Source organism: Cucurbita moschata, unplaced genomic scaffold (assembly GCF_002738365.1).
Source record: "Cucurbita moschata cultivar Rifu unplaced genomic scaffold, Cmos_1.0 Cmo_Scf00269, whole genome shotgun sequence".
Classification (NCBI taxonomy): Eukaryota; Viridiplantae; Streptophyta; class Magnoliopsida; order Cucurbitales; family Cucurbitaceae; genus Cucurbita; species Cucurbita moschata.
The window spans coordinates 7,918-18,916 of record NW_019268785.1 but is presented as its reverse complement, the minus strand read 5'-3'; the positions used below and the strand labels follow the sequence as shown (position 1 = coordinate 18,916).

Genomic DNA, 10,999 nt, shown 5'->3' with positions numbered 1-10,999 from the left:
CTTTCATCATCCAACACCTCTCCTCGAACAAAGTGCGCCTCCCCTTAATCGAGGCTCGACTCGTTTGGAGTTTTTGTCATTTTTTAGACTCCTTTCGAGGAGGGTTGACTCCTTTTCTTTTGGAGTTCTTTGTTTGATATTTGAGGATTTATCAATCTATTGGCACGACTAAGTTTAGGGCATGCACACAAGTGANACATGAGGCCCAACAAGACAAACAAGTGACATCTATCTGACCACATGAGTGATAAGGCAACCCTAATCCTCAGCCCAACGATCCAAGCTTTTGTTTTAGTAAGAACCTTTGAATCAAAGTAATAAACACCTCCTTATACTTACCTCTTAGGACCAAAGATCTAGAAGCAAGATTTGGAACCTTGTTCTAAATTGAGTCACTCCACGATCTAACTTGATCAAGGCTTGATTGAATGGCTCGGGTGCAATTCTACTACAAGAATTGCTTGAAACTTAGAAATGGCAAATATGATGCTCGAATTTCTAAGGGAAATGTCTCAATTTGAAATTTGAATTACATTTTTCCACGAATCTGAATTTTACATAACATATTGTGGGTATTTATAGTCTCCCGACAAAAGACGTTTGTGGACGGAATTTATTCGAGATGTTTGTGGACGAGATTTATTCCCGATCCCCTTTAATCTCCACAAAGAATAAGTCAAATTGACCATTTGACATTTACATAATTTATAAAACTAAACCTAGTTTTTTCTAACAAATGTTGATGTGATTGAGTGGCTAATGCTACAGGTTTGAAATCAATTGAGCTCTTCGCACGTTGGTTCAAATTCAAGCGCCACCACATGGTTCTCTCAAAAACAAATCTTTTATAGAGCATACTCTTAGTAATTAAAAATTTATGAAGCACATAATAATCATCCACCGGCAAGATGCATAAATAGTTCTAAAGTCTTGGTCATCTCTATATAATTCAATAATATGCTCTAACTCCAAGAATTTTTGCAGAGAAGTAAAGAAATCATACCTTTTAGATAACACATAAGCTACTATATTATCCTTACCTTGCTTATACTTGGTGACATACGAAAATGTTTCAATTAATTCCACCCACTTTGCATGTCTACGGTTCAGTTTGCTTTGACCTTCACATACTTCAAGTTTTCATGATAAAGTGGATCACAAATTCTCTAGGCCATAAGTAGTGTTGCGGCACATGCAATATATGAACTACAAACAATTCTTTATCATAAGTAGGGTATTTCAATGTTGCCCCATTTAGTTTTTCATTAAAATACAATAACGGCTTTTCATCTTGAATTAAAACAACACTTATGACTAACCCACATGCATCACATCCAATTTTAAAAATTTTATAAAATCTAGGCAAAACAAATAATGATGCATTACTTAATTTGTTCCTAACCAAATTGAATGCATTCTCTTGCATTCCTCCCCATTTAAAAACAACATTCTTTTTCACTAAGTCATTCAATAGTTAAGTTATGGTTCTAAAATCATTTATAAATCTCTTATAGAGGTTAGCTAACTCATGAAAACTCCAAACTTTACGTGCACTCTTTGGTGTTCGGAAAATCCATAATGAATTTAACTTTGTCTCTATCTAATGCTATTTTTTACTTTTATCAACTACGAAGCCAATAGAGTGAACTTTTTCCATGCAAAAACTACCCTTATTAAAATTAAACTTCTCTTCTCTATGTGTAATCAAAACTAATTTAACATGCTCCATATGCTCAAGCAAAATCATCAAATAAATTATAATATCATCAATATAAACAACAACATGTTTTCTCATATATTTTCTCAAAACATTATATATTAAGCGTATAGGTGTACTAGAAGCATTAGTTAACCTAAAAGGCATAACAAGCCATTCATACAATCCAAACTTAATATTGAAAGTTGTTTTCCATTCATCTCCTACGTGCATTCTAATTTGATGATATCCAGATTTCAAAATAATTTTATAAATAGACACAAATCATGCAATAAATCAAGCATATCGTCTAACCTAGGAATAGAATGTCGATACTTTACCGTGATTTTGTTGATGACTCTATTATTCATGCATATGCGCCAAGTTTCATCTTTCTTTGGCACCAATAAGTCTCGTATAGAACATGGACTCAAACTTTCTGGTACATAACCATTGTTCATCAGCTCCTCCACTTGCCTTTGAATTTCTTTTGTCTCGGTTGGATTGACCCGATAAGCTAGCTTATAAGGAATGACAGTCCTTGAAACCATCTAACCCATCACTTTTCGGGAGTTTTATAAACCTTCGACAAGTTCCTTCATGTAGGCAATAAAGTCTGTCGAGCTACCCTCACGCTCGATGCCACCAGTTCGTATAACTTTATTTGACCCATGGTCTCAACTGTGAGCATCAATTCTTGGATGGGTATCTCATCTAGGTAGCCAGCTAACGATCAATCTTATCAACTTTTGTGATAATCTCACTCATACAAGATTCCAAAAGTCAAAGATCGTCAAAAACTTCTCGTAAATAGAACGTCAATTCTTCAATCTCAACCAACCATCAACCTGGGACTTGCTCTATTTCTTAGCGCATATGTTTGTTGATTTGAATTCTAGGAGAAAACTTGACTCTAATACCAACCATCAAAATCACATTCTTTTAGGATTCACAGCGCGATCATTACGACATTTACTCTTGTCCTCGAGTAAGTAAGGCAACTAAAACTTAGGTTGTTGTTGGTATGGATGACCTATGCTCAAGTCTCTAACCCCACTCTTAAAAAACAAATTTAAAAAAACGAGGTCATTAGAAAGTTAAATAAAACATTTTAAAATCAATTTGAGAAAGTTATGTTATAAGCTTGCAAGCAATAAGGAACAATAAGAACATTCATAGCATATAATCTAGGTAAGAAGGATTGACAACAGTTGTATCTCCCTATAGTACATTTTGAGATCAATCAACTTTTGACAAGTGTAGACATACACATAAATTAAAATGATAAAATAATAAATAGCTAACTTACATTGAAGTAAGGTAAAAGGATTTAGAATGGACATGCAGCCACAGGCAAGACACCCTTATCAAGCATGACTATGACATCTCGCTCTCAATTAACCCATAATGTAGACAGATGTTCAACCCAACAACCTCGCCCCATGTCCACGAAGTCTTTAGACGGTCCAATCTGAGTGTGCTTATCCGAACCTTAATCCACGAAGCAAGCCCAACAAATCGCTGATGCATGCTCATAACTAAATGCGAGCAACCCATCCCTCTGATGCTCCCAGCTGCCTCCATCATATGCAATAAGCCTGGAGCTTAGCTCTAGGCTATAACTTGTGTACGACTTCCAATAGCCATTTCCCCTTGCGCTCGACTTGGTGACTCCAACTAACTCTCTTTGGCTCGATATGGCCAACTGTGGCTCGATTTACCTACTTTAGATAACTTTGAACCTAATTAAAGTTTGAAAATGTTAGTTCACTACTATTTTGGCCCATTAAGATTATTTCTCATTGTTTAGGACTAGCTTAGGTTAAGTGACATCGTGAAAGACAGGTGAAATTGGATCACATCAAAGCTAAATCTTTGAATGATTATACTTGGAGAGCATAGGAGCACCTGCTTAAGCCTAAAATCGTAAGTAAATTTACAATTGGATTACCTTGAGCATGGTTGGATGAAATTGTTTGTTGTATGAATCACAATACGTGATATTTGTGTACATGTTATTAATTTTTTTATGTTAATGTAGGTTGATGTGATGCATATACTTCCATGTATGTTGAGTATGACTAGTATGATTTTATGACCACATTTATGCTTTATAGAATATCATGATATAAAATGTACTATCAATATGATCAAAATAGTATGCGTATATATGTTTGACCCATAAAGAATTGAAGTCAAGTTATGAATGCAAGTATTATATGCATCATCTCACTGTAATATGATCATATATTACTTCTCCAGTTATGCAATATATAGACACATACACCTACATTATTATTCACGTTTCTTTCTCTTTCGTTGGTTTTTAGTAGCTTAAGCATATGCTTGGCCATAGTCAAGCCTAGGTGGTACCTTAAAAAGATCTAGGAATAGTAAGAGATAGATAGGCTAAAGGGGTTTACGTCTCGTAAGATGACAATTTGTTGTGGGAAGCCTGCCTATGCATACCATGGGATGAGAAAATTTGGAAGGATATTATAACTAAAGCTCACTATATGTCTTATACGTTCTACCCTGAAAGTACGAAGATGTATAAGGACTTAAAGACTAGTTACTCGTGGCAAGAAATGAAGAATAATTGAGTGTGTAGGTCAATGTGTGACCTTTCAATATGTAAATAAACCGAGATAGCGACCTTCGGGGTTGTGGCAACTGCTAATGTTTCTCTATGGAAGTGGGAAGACGTGATTATTGACTTTATCTTGGATTTGCCAAACACCAAGCATAGTTTCACAATCATTTAGGTCATTCGAAGATAGGTGGACCAAGACAACTCACTTCATTCCTAGAAAAATCACATACCAAGTGGATAGGTGGACTCAGTTGTATGTTAAAGAGATAGTCCATCTACACGGTATTCCAATTTCATCACGTGAGATCAGGAAACAAGGTTCACCCTGCATTTCTAAAAGGGTCTACATAAGATGTTGGGTATGTAATTGAGGTTAAGTACGACTTTTCATCCACATATAGATGGATAAATTGAGAGGTTGAACTAGATTCTAGAGGATATGTTGAGGACATTGTGTTATAGACTTTGCTAGTTGTTGGGATGAACACTTGTACTTAATGGAGTTTGCTTATAATAATAGCTACATGTGACTTTGTAGATGGCAACCTTAGAGATTCTATACGAGTGTAGGTGTCAAACTTCTATTTTCTAGGAAGAGGTAGGTGAGCAACAACTTCTAGGGTCGAAGTTGGTTTAGATTATTAATGCAGCAGTGCAAACAATCAGATAAAGAATACTGAAGGCACGAAGCAGGCAAAAGCACTACGAAGACACTCGTAGGAAGGAACTTGAGTTTGTTACGAGTGATCATGTCTTTCTCAAAGTTGCACCTATGATAGGGGTGTTGAATTTTCGGAAGAAGGGCAAGTTGCACACAAGATTTGTAGGTCCCTTTAAGATCCTAGAGAAAATAGGACTAGTAGCATACAAATTGGCACTACCACCTACACTTGCCACCGTGCATAACGTGTTCCATATGTCTACAATGTAGAAGTATACCCCAGACTCTTCATATGTTGTTGTACATGAGTCACTTTTTTTTAGTGAGGGTTTTTCATATGGGAGAAGTCTATGGAGATACATGTTAGAGATTTGAAGTCGGTGCATAACAAGCCGATTGCCTTGGTCATGGTCTTATGATGGAATCATCACGACGATGAAGCCACTTGAGATGATGAAGCCACTTGAAAAAGAGAGGATAAACAAAAGAAAGAAGAAAAAAGAAAGAGAAAAGAAGAGGTTAGGGTTTTGGAAAGAAAGTTAAAAGAAAACAATATTCCACCACTTGATTCGATGACTTAGAGTCATTTTTTACCAAGCTTTCTTCACAAAAATTGCTCATAACGTTTTGCTATTGATCTAGACACTAGAATGTGTTAAGAAACAAGGAAAAATCGAAGGTAATAGTTATGAGTTTTTAGCAACTATTTTTCTTCATATTCAAACATTTAGATGTTTAACTTCTAGAAATTATTGGTTAGGTATTAGGAGATCATTTTGAACAAATCTTGTGAACGAACTTGAGAGGGACGGTACTTAAAAATTGGAGTTCCATTCAAAGTCAAAGAAGGGTAAGTTTTAAGAAATTGCCCCTACTTTGAATGTGCTTATCTTTTTTTTCACCGTCAATGCAATTAAATGAAATTAACTTTGTTCGATTTAAAAACTTCGTACTTTTTTTAAGAAGGCAATCGAGTTTTGTAGAAAAATATATAAAAATTGAAAGGAATTAGGAAATATTGCAAAATTTGGGTGCACGTGAGTTGGGGGTGGATTAAATCTAAGTGCGCTCATGGAGGTGGAAGGACATGTGCCGACCCTACGTTAACTGAAGCAAAATCAATGAGGCAACGTTTTAAGTGCACGCGAGTGGGATGCGTGTCAAGTAGTGAAATTTTTTTTTGGGAGTTTATGTTAACTTATGCTTAAATTAACGGTCGCAGCGATTGGCCGAGGTATTTGCACGTGAGCCCGTTGCAAGTGAAATTGCGCATAGAAGCCTTTCCTACCACGCATGGGGTGCGTGAAGGTGCGTGGAAGGTGATCTTTTGACTATTTTACCCCATACTAAGCCCAAAATGACTTGAATTATGACCATCTAGTGGAATTTTTAGAGAATTGGAGAACAAAAAATGACATGCCAGAAGAGTGAGTTGTTTTTCTACTCAACACATTGGCCACTAAGTTAGCTTTACATAGATGATAAAGGATCTTGGTATCATAATCTTTTACGAACTCCAATTATCTCGTTTGTCTCATCTTCAACTCTTTCTTCGTAAATAAGATACTTGAGGCTCTATTGGTTAGTAAATACCTTTACCTTTTCACCATACAAGTAATATCACTATATTTTTAAAGCGAACACCGTAGTTGCTAACTTCAAATTGAGGGTCAGATAGTGACGCTCATATTTCTTAAGCTATTAGGAGGTAAATACAATTACTTTGCCATCCACACCAACACGCAACCCTAGACCTTTCCTTGAGGCATCGTTGTACACCATGAGATTACTGTACAATCCAATAGTGCGAGTACTAGCGCATACACCAAAAATTCCTTATGCTCTTGAAAAAATCTACTCATGTGTCATTGTCCAAAGAAAGACTTACCCTTCTTAGTTAACATTGTCAAAGTTGCAAATATTTTGAAAAAATCCTAAACAAACCTTTTGTAGTACTTCGCTAACTCCAAAAAACTTCTAAGTTCGGTGTGATTGAGGTTGGTCTAGGGTATCTCATGATTGCCTGACCCAGAAAATCCCTTGCCTAACAAATTTGAAGGAAATTCTAAGTTCTGTGTATGCCTCACTTTGCCGCAGATCTGGCAGAAAGGACGAGCAGAAGGGTCACGATGACCACCAGCCACGACCACAATCCATACGCCCACGGTTCTTCTACCGACCACCATGACTAACATAATTAGCCGAAGATCCAGGATTTAACTGAAGTTCAACTTGGTGTTGTAGTTGGCGAGCTTTAAATGCCATTAGATATGCAAACACATCATCAAGCATGAGGGCTTCACTCTTAGTAGTCATCAAGGCAACGAAGGGATCATAGTCAGGGTCAAGACTAGTAAGGAGATACGCGATCACATCATCATTGTAACGCCTCGTTGGGTTTATTATATATATATATATATATATATTAAAATAAAAGAACAAAATAAAGAAGAAAAAAAAAAAACTGACCACCTCTTCTCTGATCTCTCAGTCCCTCCCCTAAAATACCTCCCTCATGTTGACTCTGGCAATTCGGAGGAAAATGTCGACGAAAAAGCTGGCAGAAGGTTTCTTCGAAAGAAAAAATAGCGGAAGTAAAAGGAGAGAGGGAGAGAGATTTGCTGAAATCTCGATGTTTTATTTATCTTGAGTTGAATTCTTTAAATAACAAAAGTAATTACAAAAATAGAAAAACTAATTACAAAAAATAGAAAAGTGGGCGAAGACTTCGCCCAAGTTGGCCAAAGATGGCAACTAGAATTACGCTCTTCCATTGGTGTGAACTCAGACCTAAGGAACATAACTTTTATTTAACAATCTCCTCCTAAAAGCTGTGCTATATCTACCTTATTATTTGAACTCCGATCTTTGAGCGTAGTTCTTCAAATTTTACCCGCGCTAGGGACTTGGTGAAAATGTCTCCAAGTGTTTCTCTTTTCGTATGAAATCAATCTTGATGAGCCCTCGATCTGCACATTTTCGAATGAAATCAATCTTGATGAGCCCTCGATCTGCACATTTTCGAATGTAGTGGAATTTGATTTCTATGTGCTTGCTCCAGTCATGCAAAACTGGATTTTTCATCAGGGAGATCGTAGCTTTGTTGTCTACGTATAGCATTAGTGGATCGCTTTCTCTCCCGATGAGTTCTTCCATTAGTCGTGCAAGCCAGACCCCTTGTGTTGCTGCCATCGAAGCGGCGATGTATTCTGCTTCGCAGGAAGACAAAGCAACTACCTTCTGTTTTGTTGATTGCCAGTAGATCGCGCCGCCTGAGAGGAAGTAGATCATTTCGCTGGTGCTCTTACGATCATCAACGTCACCGGCCATGTCACTATCACTGTAGCCGACCAGCTTGAGTTTCTCCTTTCCTCTCCCTACGCAGTCTCTTACATCCCAGCCTCTGGTTCCGGCTACATAGCGCAGGATGCGCTTGCCAGCCACTAGATGCTCCTCCCTAGATGCTTCCATAAACCTGCTTACGTATCCAACAGAATAAGCAAGATCAAGATGAGAGTTTACCAGATAGCGCAGACTCCCGACAATGCTGCGGTAATTGGTGGAGTCGACTGTCATCGTAGTGCCAGCCTTCTTTAGTTGGATTCGGGCCTCCATTGGTGTCCTTGTAGGATTACTGTCCACAAGCCCAGTTGTGTTTAGTAGCTTCTTCGCGTATGCACTTTGGCAGATGGAGATGTAGGTAGAGTTCTGTTGCACTTCAATGCCGAGGTAGTAGCTGAGCACTCCGAGATCACTCATCTCGAAGTTCTTGACATCTCCTTCTTGAACCTTTCGAGGACTTCCACGTCGCCTCCAATGATTATGAGGTTGTCAACGTACACTCCCACGATCAGTCGTTGCTTGCCATGGCCGTGCGTGTACATGCCATGCTCAGAGGCACAACGCTTGAATTTCAGTGACAGTAGGGTACTGTCGAGCTTCGCGTTCCAGGCTCGTGGGGCTTGTCGAAGCCAGTAGAGTGCCTTGTGTAGGCGCAGTACCTTATCGGGGTTGTCGCTATCCAGGAAGTCAGGTGGTTGTCAGACGTAAACGGTCTCCTTCAGCTCTCCATTAAGGAAAGCAGACTTCACGTCCATATGGTGAACCTCCCAAGAGTAATGTGCCGCAATTGCCAGCAAGAGACGGACGAATTCTAACCTTGCCACTGGTGCAAATACCTCTTCGAAGTCCACTCCTTGCTTCTGGACGTAGCCCTTCGCCATCAGACGGGTCTTGTGGGGGGTGTTAAGGATAGTTGACCGTTCATTATAAGGCAAATATCTATAAGGCAAATATTTATATTTGCCTTACATTACGGGTTACTATATTTGCCCTTTTATTAAAGGCAAATATATTTTATTCATTTATTATTCTTTCCTTTTATTGCTATTTCCATATTATTTGTAATTTACAATAGTTCTGTATTCTGTAAATGATTATAAATAAGAGAACTCTCACCCCCATTTAGGTGTGGTGGATTCAGCAAACATTCACATGGTACTAGAGCCATTTTGGTTTAACAACCCTAATCTTTTCTTCTCTATGGCTTCCGAATCTTCTTATCATCTTTTTCCTTTCAATACTCTAATCCATATGATCACCATCAAACTTTCTTCCTCCAATTATCTTCTTTGGAAAAGCCAACTTCTCCCTCTCCTTGAGAGACAAGACATGCTGGGTTATGTCGATGGAACTATGATTCCACCACCTCGCTTTGAACCAGAAACCTCTTCAACACTCAACCCCAAATATTTGGCATGGAGAGCAGCCGATCAACGACTTCTCTGTCTCCTGCTCTCCTCTCTCACTGAGGAAGCCATGGCTGTTGTCGTTGGTCTCTCTACTGTACGTGATGTTTGGCTTGCGTTGGAAACTACGTTCAGCCATCAGTCGAAAGCTCATGAACTGAGACTCAATGATGACTTGCAGTTGATGAAACGTGGCACCAAACCTGTTGCTGAGTATGCCCGTGCCTTCAAAAAAATTTGTGACCAACTCATGCCATTGGCAGACCCGGTCGAGGACATTGATAAAGTGCACTAGTTCCTTCGTGGACAAGGCACTGAATTTTCAGCTTTTTCTACTACTCAGATGGCTCTCACCCCTATCCCCTGTTTTGCAGATTTAGTCTCTAAAGCTGAAAGTTTTGAGTTGTTCCAGCGCTCCCTTGAGTCCTCTGACTCCACTCCTACAGCATTTACAGCCACTAATCGTGGTCGCACCCATGGAAGCCACCCTGCTTCCTTTACCAACCAGCGAGGTCGTTCTTATTCTCACAAAAACAACTCTTCTAGTCGAGGACGAACCCACTCAAGTCAGGGTCGTCAACCACCTCACTGCCAAATATGCCGCAAAGAGGGCCATTATGCTGACCGCTGCAACCCACGGTATGTTCGACCTGATTCTTCTCATGCTCACCTTGCTGAAGCCTTTAACACGTCATGTTCTATTGCTGGACCCGATGCTGCTGATTGGTTTCTGGACATTGGAGCTTCGGCCCATATGACTGCCGACCCATCTATTCTGGATCAGTCTAAAAATTACACGAGTAAGGACTCTGTGATCGTAGGAAACGGTGCATCCCTACCCATTACCCACACCGGTACTCTTTCTCCTGTTCCAAATATTCACTTATTAGATGTCTTGGTTGTCCCTCACCTCACTAAAAATCTTCTTTCCATAAGTAAATTAACGTCTGACTTTCCTCTCTCCGTTACATTTACTAATAATCTTATTACTATCCAGAATCGTCAAACTGGAAGGGTGGTGGCAACCGGTAAAAGAGATGGAGGGCTATATGTGCTGGAGCGCGGCAACTCTGCTTTTATTTCAGCCCTTAGAAACAAATCTTTACGTGCTTCATATGATTTATGGCATCCTCGTCTAGGTCATGTGAATCATTCTGTTATTTCTTTTTTAAATAGAAAAGGTCATCTTTCTCTTATGTCTTTATTGCCTTCTCCATCATTATTTAATACTTGTCAGCTTGCGAAAAGTCATCGATTACCTTATTCCCGCAATGAACGTAGGTCGTCTCATGTGTTAGATC

The 10,999-nt window shown here is 38.9% G+C and overlaps 1 non-coding gene across 1 annotated transcript; it reads right to left on the bottom strand.

Annotated features, from left to right (window-relative positions):
• Positions 1-7,201: 7,201 nt before the first annotated feature.
• Positions 7,202-7,341, bottom strand: LOC111440459. The gene has a single exon (XR_002709941.1). It is a non-coding gene; the product is annotated as a small nucleolar RNA Z247 (small nucleolar RNA).
• Between the last annotated feature and the right edge of the window lie 3,658 nt (positions 7,342-10,999).